General features: G+C 38.1%; 1 protein-coding gene across 1 annotated transcript in view; it reads right to left on the bottom strand.

Moving 5' to 3' along the window:
• Positions 1 to 10,011, bottom strand: part of ACMSD (aminocarboxymuconate semialdehyde decarboxylase) — a 34,664-nt gene extending 24,653 nt beyond the window's left edge. Inside the window, exon 1 of the mRNA XM_088168363.1 lies at positions 9,953 to 10,011. The gene's annotated coding sequence lies outside the window, so the exon portion shown is untranslated. The remainder of the gene's footprint in view (positions 1 to 9,952) is intronic.
• Positions 10,012 to 14,193: the final 4,182 nt, after the last annotated feature.

Here is a 14,193-nt window from a genome sequence, read left to right as displayed (position 1 = left end):
CTTGTAAGCTCTGCAGAAAGCTCTGCTTTCTATGCTGCAAGAAATGCTTCCACATCCATGCTTCCAAGGCAGCCCATTTTCAATTAGGCTGAACAAAGACACAAAGAGGCAAATTCAGGATGCTGATCTTAGAAAGGACTAAAGTATTCGTGCCAGTTTTTGTACCTTCCATTTTGCATGTTCCTCTCTGGCACGTGTTCTTGGAAGTGCACATTTGATTGTGCAAATGGGCTGTTTTACACATATGCACAGCTACAGAAAAACAAGTGGAAAACTCTTTGTGCTTAGTAGCTAAGATGAAGTACTTAAAGAATAGGTTCTTTTCCAAATGAAATAAATGTTGAGCAGCACACTTATATTGGTTGCTTAGCAACAGGTTATCCTTTGGCTGTGCTGGGGACTGCATGGGTCCTTTGAGACTGCCATTACAGACCTGCTTGGAAATGTCAGATTTGGAAAGGATGCAAAAGTCAGTAATTCTATTTTTTTTCCTATGGTATCAAATAATTAAACCTCTCCTATTAAATTAGTGTGATCACAGAACTTAAACCTCTTCTGGGACTCTAAAGAACACAGACTTCAGTGGGAGTGGCGTGGTCTGAGTTCTGCAGGGAATAGCAGCCATGGTTATGGTTTCCCTTCTAATGAGGAATAACATTAAGCAGTTCCCATGCAGCACTTCCCATGTGCAGCTCCCAAGTGCTATTTTTCACAGGAAAAATAGCAGAGCTACACCAGGAGGACACATCCAGCTACAGCTACACCAGTGAAGTCCTTAACCAAGATGTCTCCCAGAGAATGGGTGGTATTATGGTTCCCTGTTCTCCAACCAATAAACAAAACACTCCAGTGCGACTACCTGAGCTCCTGGTGGCTCACACAGCCAGCTGGACTGCAATGCCAGGGTTTCCTTTGTACACATTTGCAGAATGCAGCTGAAAAGGCACATAAATCTCCAATCTACTGCCAGCTAAACCAGCTCAAGATGGCAGCAGTGCAGGTGTACTCATTACTAAATGCTAAAGAGCAGTAGATTTTTTACTTTGTTATTAAAAAGCTTTTTGCAGAAACAAACAACTGTGAGAGCCTCTGTTTAGACAGACATCAGAGCTGCTGCTGCTCTGTATCCTGAGTCCATTTAGCCTTGCAGAGAAGTTGGGCTTTTTATCTCAGGTGTGATGCTGAACTGCTGCCTCTCTAATGCTCCCAAGATATCAGCTATGAACTCTGCATAGTGAAGCTTCACGGTTGCACAAGCTCAGGGTGATGCTCCCCAGGTGGGCTCTCTATCACACCTGCCAAAGTCTTTTTTGTGCCACTAAAATTTGTAGTGCAGAGATGTCCAAGGCTGCTGATGCCTTTGGCAGCCCTGCACTGCTCTGTGACCACCATCCTATCAGAGTTCTGATGAATCACATAGTGGTGAAAGCAAACAATGTCCTCTGCCAAATTCGTGACCATTACCGTGTTCTCTGCTGCCTAAGTGAAGCCATTAAAAAATCCTTATTTCTAGAAAATATTACATTGATGAAATTCAACTGCCATTCTAAAAGAATAAAAGAAAATTATATGGCTAACCTTCAAATAACATAATTATTTTCCTAATACACTACAACTGCAGTTCTGCAATTTACACTTACCATGCATTTATCTTGCATAAAAATCTACTTCTAAACACTTCTAAAAGTGTTAATTAAATAGATATTTTCTAAAATGCCAGTATGAGAAAAATAGAACTTTATTTTTCTCCCCCATGTGCACACTCAAGCAAAAAATAAAAACTCTATTTAAGCATGTACCAGGCCAAGGGTCACTCCTGTGCAGTGGGAACAACCACACAAATACCAGCAGCATAAATGTGGGCCAGAAAGAACAGATGGAATGAAGCTTACAGATACCAAAAATGCATAATTTTGAAGTTAATACCTCATGGTAACATCTGAAATAGTTTCAATTATTTAGAAGGCTGGTGCCTAAAACAAATTAATAGTAACTCCTGCCATATGTTGTCTCAACAACTTTTTTTCATGGGTGCTAGATAGTCAAATCCTCATTTTCCCTCTTTGCCTCTCTGTGCCACTCTTTGGGCACATCTGAATTTTAGGGACAAGGACAGTCTTCTCAGAGCTTTCACTGCTTCAGAGAGGAATTGAGTGCCAAAGCAAAGACGTCTCCAGCTCTGCAGATGTTTGTGGTGTAAATGTTTAGGGTTTTGTGCTGCAGCTGCAATTTCTTCATCCATCTGGAGTGGGGAGCTTGGCAGAAGAACTCCTCCACAGAACATTTCTGGAGCTTGCTTTCACTTGCTGAGTCCAGCTACAGACAGGCAGGTACTGCCTTTTCTCTTTTTTTATTCTGACATTAGGAATTCAATAACACCCTCTGAGGATGAGCCACCTTCTTCACGATTACTAAAATAGATCCATGACTTCCTGGCTGTGTTTAAATGTGCTTTACTAATATGCTTGATTTTTTTTTTTTTAATTTGCTAAAAAAGATGAGGAAATTGGCACTTTCTTGGTCACAACTACAGCCAGGACTATATTGCATATACACCAAAACATTTGTGTTAATTTCTGTGTGTGAAGATCAGAAAAAAAGCTGTTCCTAAATAAGATATATTTTCCCCTTCAGGATATTGCCACCCATCTCCATCTAATGTTTCATGTAAATTTTTTAACAATTGAAAAAAATTGCAGGTGTTTTAGAAGAACTCTACGGTAATTAATACTTTCAGACCCAACAAAAAGACTCCTTAAGTCTCCAGGAAAGCTAGTTGTTACAGAAGAGATCAATCAAGTGGAGATTCAAAAAGTAATTTTGAGCCCCTGGAAAGATAGACCTATTTAAATGAGGAATCACAGGTAAACCTTGCCTGGAGTTCAGTAATTAAACACCAGAGTGCTGGTTTTGGACGAGGTCTGATGGCCCATGCCAGCTTGGTGCCTCAAAAGCAAGATGTGCATTATCAATCAGAAATTTGTTAATAATGTTTGTGCGGCTCCCGGTGAGTGCTGCAGGCTGCAGTTTGTGGAGCAGCGAACAGAGGTCCCAGAGAGCTGTGATCTGCTGCTCATGCTGGGTTTGCCTGTGGGAGGTGACGCGGCTGCGCTCCCTCCTCGTGACCGGCGCTGCGGTGTCAGAGCAGCCCTGGGGGGAGCTGAGCCCCGTGGTGATTATCATCAGTGTTTTACACATTCATGGCATGCACTGGGTGGTGAATGGGTGTTTTAAAATCCCTTTGTTTCTACTAATTCAGCTTTTTTAGGAGCTGAAAGGAACCACACGCCTCCAAATATCCATTTTTCTAACATGTTTGCCTGTCTCTGCTGTATGTTATTGAACAACTGGGAGTATCAAAATCCCTTGAGGGCTTAGAGCACAATCATTAGGATCCCAATGTAGAATACATGCTTCAAATACCAGCGTTGGGATGTTGATTTTCACTAAGTGTTCACCATTGACTAAATAATAAAGGAAATTTCTGTCACTAACCTTTCCATATGAAAATGTTAATTAGCAATAAGATTTCATACCATTTGTGGAACTCTCAAGTTTTGGATCCTAGTAATGAATACTAAATTAACCAATAATACAATTAACAATTATTAATGTCTACTTATTTATATTATTACTAACCATCTAAAAGCTAGATTCAATCTCTTCATCTCAAGTGACAAGAGGAAACCAGTTGCTCTAATTCAGTGGATCTATACCCTAGCTCATATTTGCAGTTTGTAGGTACTTCAGCAATTTGGTTGAAGGCAGCTCTCATGAGATATTTTTTTATAGCAATGTTACAAAAGGATTGAATCCCATCACCCATCATAGGCAAATACAAATCATAAACACTTCTATGTGAAGGAATCATACACTGCATTATCTACAGCCCTGCACTGCACAGGACAATTAAAATCATAGTTTATTGAACCTCATGGCATAGCATGAGTAAAATAAAGTTTTAAACAGAAAACACGAACAGTTCAATAGCCTGAGTGCATGACAATCTTTTGGTAAGTTTCTCCAGGTGGCATTAATCTGTCCTCTTCACACAAACCAATTTAGAAACAAGAACAGGTTCTACTTTTCTATTATGTATTCCAACAGCATGAGGATTTAAAACACCTTTTTAATATTAAGCTAATATTTACTTGATTTCTTGTTCTTGGACACTTTTCTATTGTTGTCCCAGGCTAACTGAACTGGTTAATCCAGCTCATATTCTACACCTTTCTTACAGTAAAATGTTGCAATATTGGATTATCCCTTTCCAGCCTGGAGCCTCTTACATTCTACATAAAGAATAAAGAAAATACACAGCTCAGAATACAAAATACAGGGAAGTGCACCCTGGATAACACGTATGTGATTGGTTCTTTTGAAGGTGTTGGACTTCTGCTCCACCTCAGATGGTGCTTCACTGGTCAGGACCTTAGGTTCTAGAAACCTCAGTCTTGAGAGTCATATAATTTTGTCAGGGGATTGCTAATATTTCATCTGAATGGAGGAAACAGCAGCATCTCTATATTTAAACTTGAAGTGATAAATTATTCTGATTACCTATCCTGAATTAGCTAGTAAATAAAAAAAAAGCTCATGTGGGGGATCTTTATTTAAAAACAGTCTTCAGCACTGCAGCTTTACTTAGGACACTTCCTATCACTTCAGCTGAAGCCATGCAGCCAGAAAGGAAGCAATCTGCAGCATTAAAGTCACTCTTTAAATGTTAAATGCAGAAATGGTTGGACAAGTTTTGTTCTAAAAAGCACATTGCACACATGATCAGATATTGTTGCCATGGCTGACTTCCTTTATTGCTTTCAGTAAATCCATATTTGATGCATTAAGGATGGATTGGGTTGCTGTTAGGTAGAAGTAGGTCAAGTGATTTTTAAGCCACAGTTCTAAGCACAGACTAACAGCAAATACAATAGATAATTGCTTATTTTTAAAATCTTTAGCATGTGCAATTATAGTCAACCTATAAATTAACTTGCACTTAACGCATAATGGCATCTAGTGGAAAAATCAACAAGTCCAGATGCAACAAGTCTGGATATCTCATGCAATATCAATCTAATTAGTGTTGCAATCACTGGACAGTTTTAATACAGAAATAAGTTTAAAGCAAAAGAACCTCCACAAAAACAAATCTTCACAGATGATCATTAATGTCTCTTCTAACTCAAATTGCTCTATGACTCCATGAAAATTTAAATATCTTCCAAATATGTTTTATCCTCAAAGTTAAGAAAAGCAAAACAATCTCAATGAACTTCTATTTAAAATGATTATGGGATGTGAAACAGACCTCGGTAGCTTCTTGATTTTATTTCCTGATTAAATTTCATTTAGAGATTGAATTTTTGGTAAACACAATTACACAAACTTCAGGCTGATAAAGGAGACAATTCAAAGTTTACTGTTACATCAGCCAGAACAACCTATAATTCCGGAGAGTTTCACAGTAAATGATCTTCATGAGATCACTGTAGTGTACCCATAAATAAAAAAGGAAACAAAGTGACTAAAATTCAAAGTTATATAAGATAAAGGCAGTAGGCTTATCATAAAAAGATAGAATAAGGGGCTTAGATAGACAATCAGATTAGTAATGTACTCTATTGAGAGCCCATCTAAAATCAACAGTAAAGCAATAATCCAAGAGGAGTAAGTCATCAGTATTTTATTCTTCAGGAAAACATAGCACTTGTCCTTTATTGGTAAATTAACCTGCTCTTGGGCTGGAATTATAACTTTCACTAAACCTCTGCACATTTTGTGTCAATATTACTTTATTTATCATTTACAAGGTAAAACATTACAGCAATAGAACCCCTGATGTTTATATTGGTTAAACCAAAGAACTTTGGGCCTGAAGGATCTTGTGGAGATCATTTAGTCCAACTCTCTTCTCTGGGAACAGTCATAAGCACCAGTATCCCAGGTCAGCTCTGGTTACCTGGGGCTTTTGTGGTAGCTGAGCTTAGAAATCCTCAAAGAGGCAAGATTCCACCACCTCTCTTCTGGTGATGCACCAACATCATAGTGAAGAACATTTTCCTAATGAACCATCTGAACCTCTCATGACACAGTTTGTGACTGGCTCTGGCCATTCATTCTCATTCTCCCTCTTCAGTTTTGAAAAGGGAAGAAGAACAAGCAATTCTACTGTAGAAGTAAAAGAGATTTTGCACAGCAGAATAATGGAGAAAAAATGATCTTATGTGGAGGAACTGTGGCCCCCCAAATTCTCAGCCTGCAAGAAAGGCTCAAATGAGTAAGCCAAGAAAGAGCTATCCAGAGCAAAGTTAGAGAAGTGAAAGTTAAGAAACATGAAGCAAAAAGCCAGATCTATCTTATAACTAAATAACAACTACACCCAAACACTAATAATCTCTTACAAGTGTTGTCTGGTGCAAGAAGTGTGCTCTGCTGCACCAAGAGCAGGAACTGGGCTCCTTTTGTACATGGAATGTGCAGTGGGTCTGTGAGAGCATTTTGAGGCTGTGACTGCCACAGTGAGGCCTTTATCTGCTTCACATGTCTGTGTTACAATATTGGTCCACTTGTTAAAAGTCCAGCTAATTAAAAAGCACATCACCTTGCCTCCATTAGGTGAATTTCAGACTTTATAGGAAGAAACTTCTTTTCTTGTGACACACACAAAAAATCCTTTCTGACCCAAATGTGGCTTGTAGTTGACTCAAGTGGAAAATTCACTTTGTGATGCATCTCCTGCCAACAAATTATACATTGGTTTCCTAAATAAGACAAAATCCAGACATGTGAAATGAAGACACTTTGGTACAAAGATAAGGCAAAGTCTTGGAACAGGCTTTTAATTAAAAAAAGAAGTGAAGCAAGCAGGTACTTTTGGACATGCAAACCCTGAAGTCAGGAAGACTGTACACCTAGCTACACATTCTGAGCATATTATTTGGAAATTAATTAAACGAGTTGGTTTAATAAAACAAATTATTTTTGTTTACAGATAGTGCCTCTGTTTGCCTAAATATATAACTAAAATCAATTTGTATAGTCCAGTATCATCTTTGCTAGTCAGTGGATAGAGAAAAAAGTAATCAAACTATATAATTTCTGTCAGTAAAATACAATCTCTTAAAATACACATATTCTAATAGAAGAATGTGAAAATTAAGTGAAACTTCTGTGGTTATTAAGGCATCCCTGCACCCCAATACCAAAACTCTCAGTAGTCTTGATGATGGAGAGGGAGCTGTCTGCATTACTCTGTGACTGCCTGTCCCTTGATAACTTTTAGGCATCATCAAAAGCTTTAGAGAGAATCTGAAAGAGGCAGAAATTGACTTCTATCATGGTCTGATTAAATTATATGACTGACATTGTCATCTTTCTTTTTGGTTACAGGACAATTTTATTGCAGCAGAAGTTCAAAATTTCACTGACATTTTGAGCTTCAAACTTCAATTGAATTTAAATTTGAATTTTATTGGTTGTTTAAAAAGGCATTTGCAGGTGAAGTGGATTTAACACTCTTCATTCTACAGAGGAAAGTTCTTCAATTTCCTAAAGATGCTCCTCTCCCTTGTAAAATTGGCAAATGCTAACAGCCATGCATAACTCCATCACTGCTAATATAACATAAATGTTTTAGTGGGGTTATTAACCAAGTACCTTATCAATCTTCCATAAATCCAGATCTGACAGTGTTTGCTATGCATAGACAAATGTCAATATTCACGTTGTATTTCCCCATGCAAGACCAAACAGAGATCCATTGCTTTTCCTAATGCTGCACACAGAGAAGGGCCTGGCTTTTGGGTTCAAATTTTTGGGGTTGAATTCCAGTAAAAATTGGCCCCCATTTCTTCTTACAAGAAGAATGACAAGAATTATGTTATTCACTCTTTAGGAAGATGAGAAACAATCAATACACTGTGAGAATAAAGAATGCAGAAATCTATTATAACTCCTCTGTATGTGGTTGACAATATTTCTGCCTCTTTCAAAAAATTAGTACCTAGAGAATATAATTATTTTACCTACAGCATCTCTCTTCATTAAAATGAAGTATTCAAACCCAAATTGTACGTCAGAACTCAGGAAACTAATTTTATTCCCTCCAGAAAAAAAAAATCAGTAACTAAATCAAGCGGGCAAAAAACATTAAGTGGGTAACAGAATTCCTCTAGCTATTAGAAATTTGGTGTCCATCAAGATTTAGCAGAGTTTGATTTAAAGTGTCAGACATCTGCTTGAGAAGGTGTAGAAAAGACTCCAAAACTGGTACCCAGAGAAATGTGTATGGTTTCTTGGCTATAAAGAACATGTTTTACAAATACTCATTTTGGCAGTGGTTATCAGGCTTTTTCCAAACACTCTCTATAGTTAGCCTTGCTAAAAACTGAGGTGGGAATGTGCAGAACCCTAGCAACAATTCATCTGGCATCAGAAAAGGATAAAATACTCTTCAATCAAATGCAGAAATATTATCATCTCATAGAGTTTATCAAACAACTTACAGCAAAAGTGAGCTGTGGAGTACTCAGGGCAGAGAAGAAGCAATCTAAGTATTATTGCTACAGAGGAGTAGAAAGGTAATTCCCTCACACACTCACACAGGGCCTTTTGATAAAGATAAAAATACAGCAAGAAAAAAACGTTGTGTTGCTGATGACACAAGGAATAACATACCAAACCAAATTACAAATTAGAGCTTAAAATATGAGAAAAGATGTGAGTTGGGCACTATTCCCCATAAAAGCTATTGCTTGCTTTTTCTGACACATGCAAACCCCATAAAGAAATGGGATTTCTCATTACCTTCAAAGTAGGGATAACCACTGTTAATTTCTTTCTTTTCTTAAATGCACAGGGTGAAATTTATAAACTATAAATATTTCTTACGTGCATGGGGGGAGTCTGAGTATGAAGTAGGTGTGTATCTACCTTTTCAGGCAGCCTTTTAAACAAAACCTGGGCCTGGCATGGTGGGAAAAGGGAAATAGGTGCATCAGGGGGAATGGACTTAGCAAGAGGAACAGGGACTCAATCTATATATGATAAAAAGAATGTTTTGTGATTTCTATAGTTCACTTATCTCATGTTTAATCAGATGAACTTAACGGAAAAGTGTGTATAAATTTTTAAAATAAATGTGGGAATATTGAAATGATGCAAATATGTTGGAATTGACTGGTGGTTAAGATGCTTTAGGATGGGAATAATAATCAAGCAATTATAAGCAATTGGATAAGTTTACTACAAAATTATATTATTTTGATTCCTAGGAATTTCCTAGCTTTCTTTTTTTCTTTTCTTTGATGCAAAAATGAAATATTGGCTTCTTAAAGTCACATTGTTAATTTGGCTATGGTTAGAGTCTCATTGGAAATAAGATCTTTACATAGTATGGAAAGCAGAAGGAAGTAAAAAAGAGGAAGATTATTATTTAAATAACAGGTTGCTACCTCTTGAAAATGAATTTTCCCTTCCATTTCTCTTCAATACTTGTGAATATTAACAATGAAATAAAACCACTGTCAAATAAGCCGGTTTTATTCGGTTACACAAAACCTGGAAATGAGATGTCATAATGGTATAAAGAAACAGCATTGTGTGGAATAGACACATTCAGTCTTTCTTAACAGCAAAATATTTATCTGAACAAAACTGTCATATTATTTTTTATGGTTTCCCATATTTACACAGCAGTTTTATTTTGAATTAAGAACAACTCTTAAAATAGTTGGAAAATGCTCAATGTAAAGATTTTTTCCCAAGATTTTCTGCTCATTTTCAGATTAAATATTTTGCAGCTTGTTTTTATTCCTCTTTTGTTGCCACGATGGAATCTATGAGTGCTTGTGGCTCATGCTGGCTGTGGCATTTTTTGCAAATATGATCCCGCAATAGCATTGTATAGGGAAACTGTAGGTGCTTATGTGAGGTGTCATCAATTACTTACCAAGGTCACTGCATGCTGTATTCTCTGGGAATCATATTATGGGCACTCTTAATAGCCTGAAGGAAAAGCTACTGGGTTATCATATGCGTTTTTCCAAAATAGCATTCTGTTTACTTTTAAAGTTAATATTCAGTTTAAAAATGCCAAGAAGAGAGACAATTCCAATTTGAACTCTATTTAACCCAGTGCAAGAGAAAAACACTAAACCACCGACATACTTTGGATAATAATTTCAACACACTCTGTGTTTTAAAAATTAATGTACTGTTGTATACCAACATCAACATTATTTTTTGTTTTATTTAAAATTTAAAATTTAACAAACAAGGTAATACTAGACTGAGAAGTGTCCAGACCAGGTTAAAAGAACCTGGTATTCTCATCCTAATGACCACTGAAGATGCTGTGGGGCTACAGGTGAGCTACAGAACAAGAGCAATATCTGTGTCTGCCTCTGCCTGCATGCCACCAAATAAACAAACAAACAAACAAACAAAGAATTTAAAAACATCCTACAGTGTGTAGCCTGATTTGTTTCTAGAAGAAAACTGTTTGTAGGAGAAAAGAAAACTATGGCAGCCAATGTCTCACAATGGCTGAGGGACTATTAAAAGAAATTACTAAGTTTGTGAAAAAAAGTGAAATATAGAATCTAAAGGTTTTTATCAGTAAAGAGACATAATTTATTTAGTCATCAGAGAAGGACATGTCCAAATGATCTCAACTGTCTTATCACTTCATCCACAGACAGACATGAATAGGGATCTGTAGTGCAAAATTTCTGATCATTTAAGCACCATAAACACCTACTGAAGGTGTTGCCTTTTGGAATATCAGGATAACTCAGTTTCAGACTTTGGTCCTAGAGGAGTGGCACTGAAGATGAGCTATAGTGATGACCTTATGGAACTTGGCCTGGGACTATGGATTGGTGGCTACCTGTGCCTTTAGAACTGGATTGGTTCTTAGTTTTGTTTGAGATGTGTTCCCTGCAGAACTGCTCCTGCTGTAGGGCCATGAAAGGCATATATTGATCAAGTAAAAAGTGAGCATTTTCTTTAGCCATGAAATTTCTGATAGAGCATATTAATAAACCATCCTGGCTGACATTTGCACTTCCTGATACTGCAACACAATGTCACTGACAAACACAAGATTTTGTTGCCAAAAAGGGGAAGTTTTGTGTTTAGCATATGTGTGAAATGCAACCCAGCAAACAGAATGGTGTATGGCATTATCTTGCTCTTATGCTTTTAAGCATAATAAAAAACAATCACCAGGTCAGCTGAGCAACTCTTTCCAAATCCACAAGAGTGCTCTCAAATTAAGTGCTGCACTTAAGATGTTGGTCAATATGGACAAATTAATATAAATGAAACAAGCAAAATTCTTTCTCAGGAGCCTTTGAGTGCACCACTGTGTTCTAATTCAAGTGAAACCATTCCAGTCAGTTGTACAGAAATTCAGATCTGATTGATATTATTCATTTATTGGAAGGAAGGAAGGAAGGAAGGAAGGAAGGAAGGAAGGAAGGAAGGAAGGAAGGAAGGAAGGAAGGAAGGAAGGAAGGAAGGAAGGAAGGAAGGAAGAGCTGGGAACAAAGTGTGTATTAGTCTTGCAGCAGTTACAGAAGATGGGATGGTGTCAATCTAGTTAGACTGAATCCAGACATGCCTTTTTTTTTTTTAATTGATTTTGGCTTTCCATGACTCCCATCCAACAAAGGGAGGCTTGAGGGGCCAAGAAATAAAATAATGTATTAATATGGCTATTAGAATGAGGTTTCTTATCTTCATTGACTGCCTATAGGTTTCATACACAAGAAGTCCAAAAGGGGTGGAAAACAGGATCCATGCCTTTAAAAATCTAGCTCTGCATCTTTATCCAATGGGCTACACTTTGTATGAATGTCATGAGAAATAAGAGGCAATACTGGAAATCAGCTTCCAGCAGCTATCATATGACAGTCTTTCTGCTTCTTAGTAGCCAGTTTGTATAGACTATGGTCTGATCTGTAAGGCCCTTCATTGTGGATCTGCTTAATGTTTTGAATTTATATTTGCTAAATGCAGTGCCTGACCCTTCACATGCGAAGCTGTGTTTGAAAGCACTGAAGAGAGTCATTTAAAAGAAACTATAATGCTCTTTACAGGCCTCATATTCTTTGCTATAGCCTGAACACTATAGCAATTATACACTTAGAGGCAGCTCCAGTCCCTGCCAGACACAGTTTTATGTAAGAACAGCAATTGAGGGCAACTGAAAAAAGGAGAAAGAAACACATTAAAGTTTAAAACTTGTGCTTTGGTGTTCTTAGTTCCTATTTTTCTCTCTAATTCATTTGGAAACCTACCCCTTTGACCTCCTTTTAAAGAAATGGAATTAGGACTCTCCAGGCACTTTTCTCTTGGTTTGATTTCTGGAAGTTATAAGAGTACCAAAATAGCTCGGAGATACAAAGAGAAAGGAGGTAGTGTTCAAAGAGAGTCACTGGTCAGTTTCTCATTTATGCAAGGAATAAGAAAGTTCTTACTGGAATGGATCAGATATGGATTTATCTCCATAAAAGAGGAGGGATCCTGCAATAACTGCATTAGGGAGCATTGGATCTGTTGCAGCAATTTCAAGGGATTCTTCATGGTTTGTCCTGGCTGCATTCTGCATGGGATGGTGTCACCAGAGGTTTCTGTGTCCCTGCAAGGTCCTGAGGAGTGGTCGGTCCCCATTCCTTGTCACAGACCAGGTTACAAAACTGATTCTACTCATTTAAGGATTCTCAATTTACAGATACATTTTAAGTGAAAGAGACACATCAAAATCTATTTTTATGGTAAGCAACAAAAGGTGAGCCTTTTCTTCTCTTCATTCACCTCTCACGTGCATAATCCATCTGCTCTAGCATCTTGCAGGTTCAAAGTAACCAGAGATTAATAAAGAGCCCTTCAAGAAAAAAGCAGGTTTTGAAATGCAGTTACTAGTTTTCAACCCCTCCCAACTCAGCCCTAACCTCAAAATAACAGTTCCCTCAAAAGAACTCACTTGTGTTAACCTATGTTAGGTAAAAACACCAATCCTTCACTTTACAACAGCCATCTCCATTTCACAAGATTGCCAAAATGCCAATCAGTTTCTAAACTAGTATTTTATGGCACTTAACATTTACTTATATTTTACTTACACTTTTTCAAATAATTAATGATTTAAAATTCAGATGAAAAGATTTTGAAGATTATTATACAGTTTTAAAGGGTGTTTTTTAAAATTAAGACATTTTGGTAACAATGTTGCACTGACTATTTTTAGACAGGTATTACTACAAAACTTCTTGTAAGGCTGACATCAGCAATATTCTGACAGTTTTTAAAATCATGTCCCTATGTTGGCATAAATATTAATTTCCTACTGGCCTTTCTATAATCCCCAAATTCACAGATTTCTCAAACGAGAAAGGCAACCTGATCTTCCTACAACTTAAATGGGCATTGTATCCTTATGTATCATCAAAGGACCAGGGCTGCAATGTTTAATTCTTTTGATATTTTCCTAGACAAATTTTTCAAGTCAAAACATGATGCAGCTTCAAAATATATCTGCATGCTAGTAAGCATGCAATTGGGATACTGTGCTCTCACAAAGAAGGCTTTGTTTATTTGCACCTCTCCATCTAGTCATTAGAAACCAGCACAGAAGAAGCAAGCAGGCCTGGCACAGATTTATCTGTAAAATTCTACTTTAAAAAAAAATATTTCTGTGCTCCTGAGATTTTCGGTTTTCCCCCGTGTTCTTCTGCAGCCCTAGGAAAGGCAGGTGAGCAGTGCGAAGGGCAGCAGGTCTAACCCCGTGCTTCAGCATGAGATTGCTCTGTGTTCGAGGGCAGTTTTGAGGCAACTCCGAGTGTGCCAGAACGTGAGTGCTGCGGGCTCTGAGAGGTGCCTGTGTGAGGCGATGATCCCGGAAAAGGGATGGCAGACGGAGAACGAGCAGATCCCCAGCAAAGGAGAGCCGTGTCTTTACCTGTGTGAGGGGAGGCGAGGCGGACGAGGCCTCGCTGCAGGGCCGGGGCCCCCGGGAGCGGCGGGAGGGCTCCGGCCTTGGACAGTCCCTGGACAGCTCTTCCTCCTGGGGCTCGGCTCTAGGAGAAGGAGGAGGAGGAAGAGGAGGAGGAGGCAAAGCCCACTGTGGCGAGGGGAGACTGAGGAGGCTCCCGTTTCCTGAGGCGCTCCCGCCGGCGGGAGCTCGGC

Source organism: Sturnus vulgaris, chromosome 7, assembly GCF_052056855.1.
Source record: "Sturnus vulgaris isolate bStuVul1 chromosome 7, bStuVul1.hap1, whole genome shotgun sequence".
Taxonomy (NCBI): Eukaryota; Metazoa; Chordata; class Aves; order Passeriformes; family Sturnidae; genus Sturnus; species Sturnus vulgaris.
This window is presented reverse-complemented; position numbering and strand designations above follow the sequence as displayed.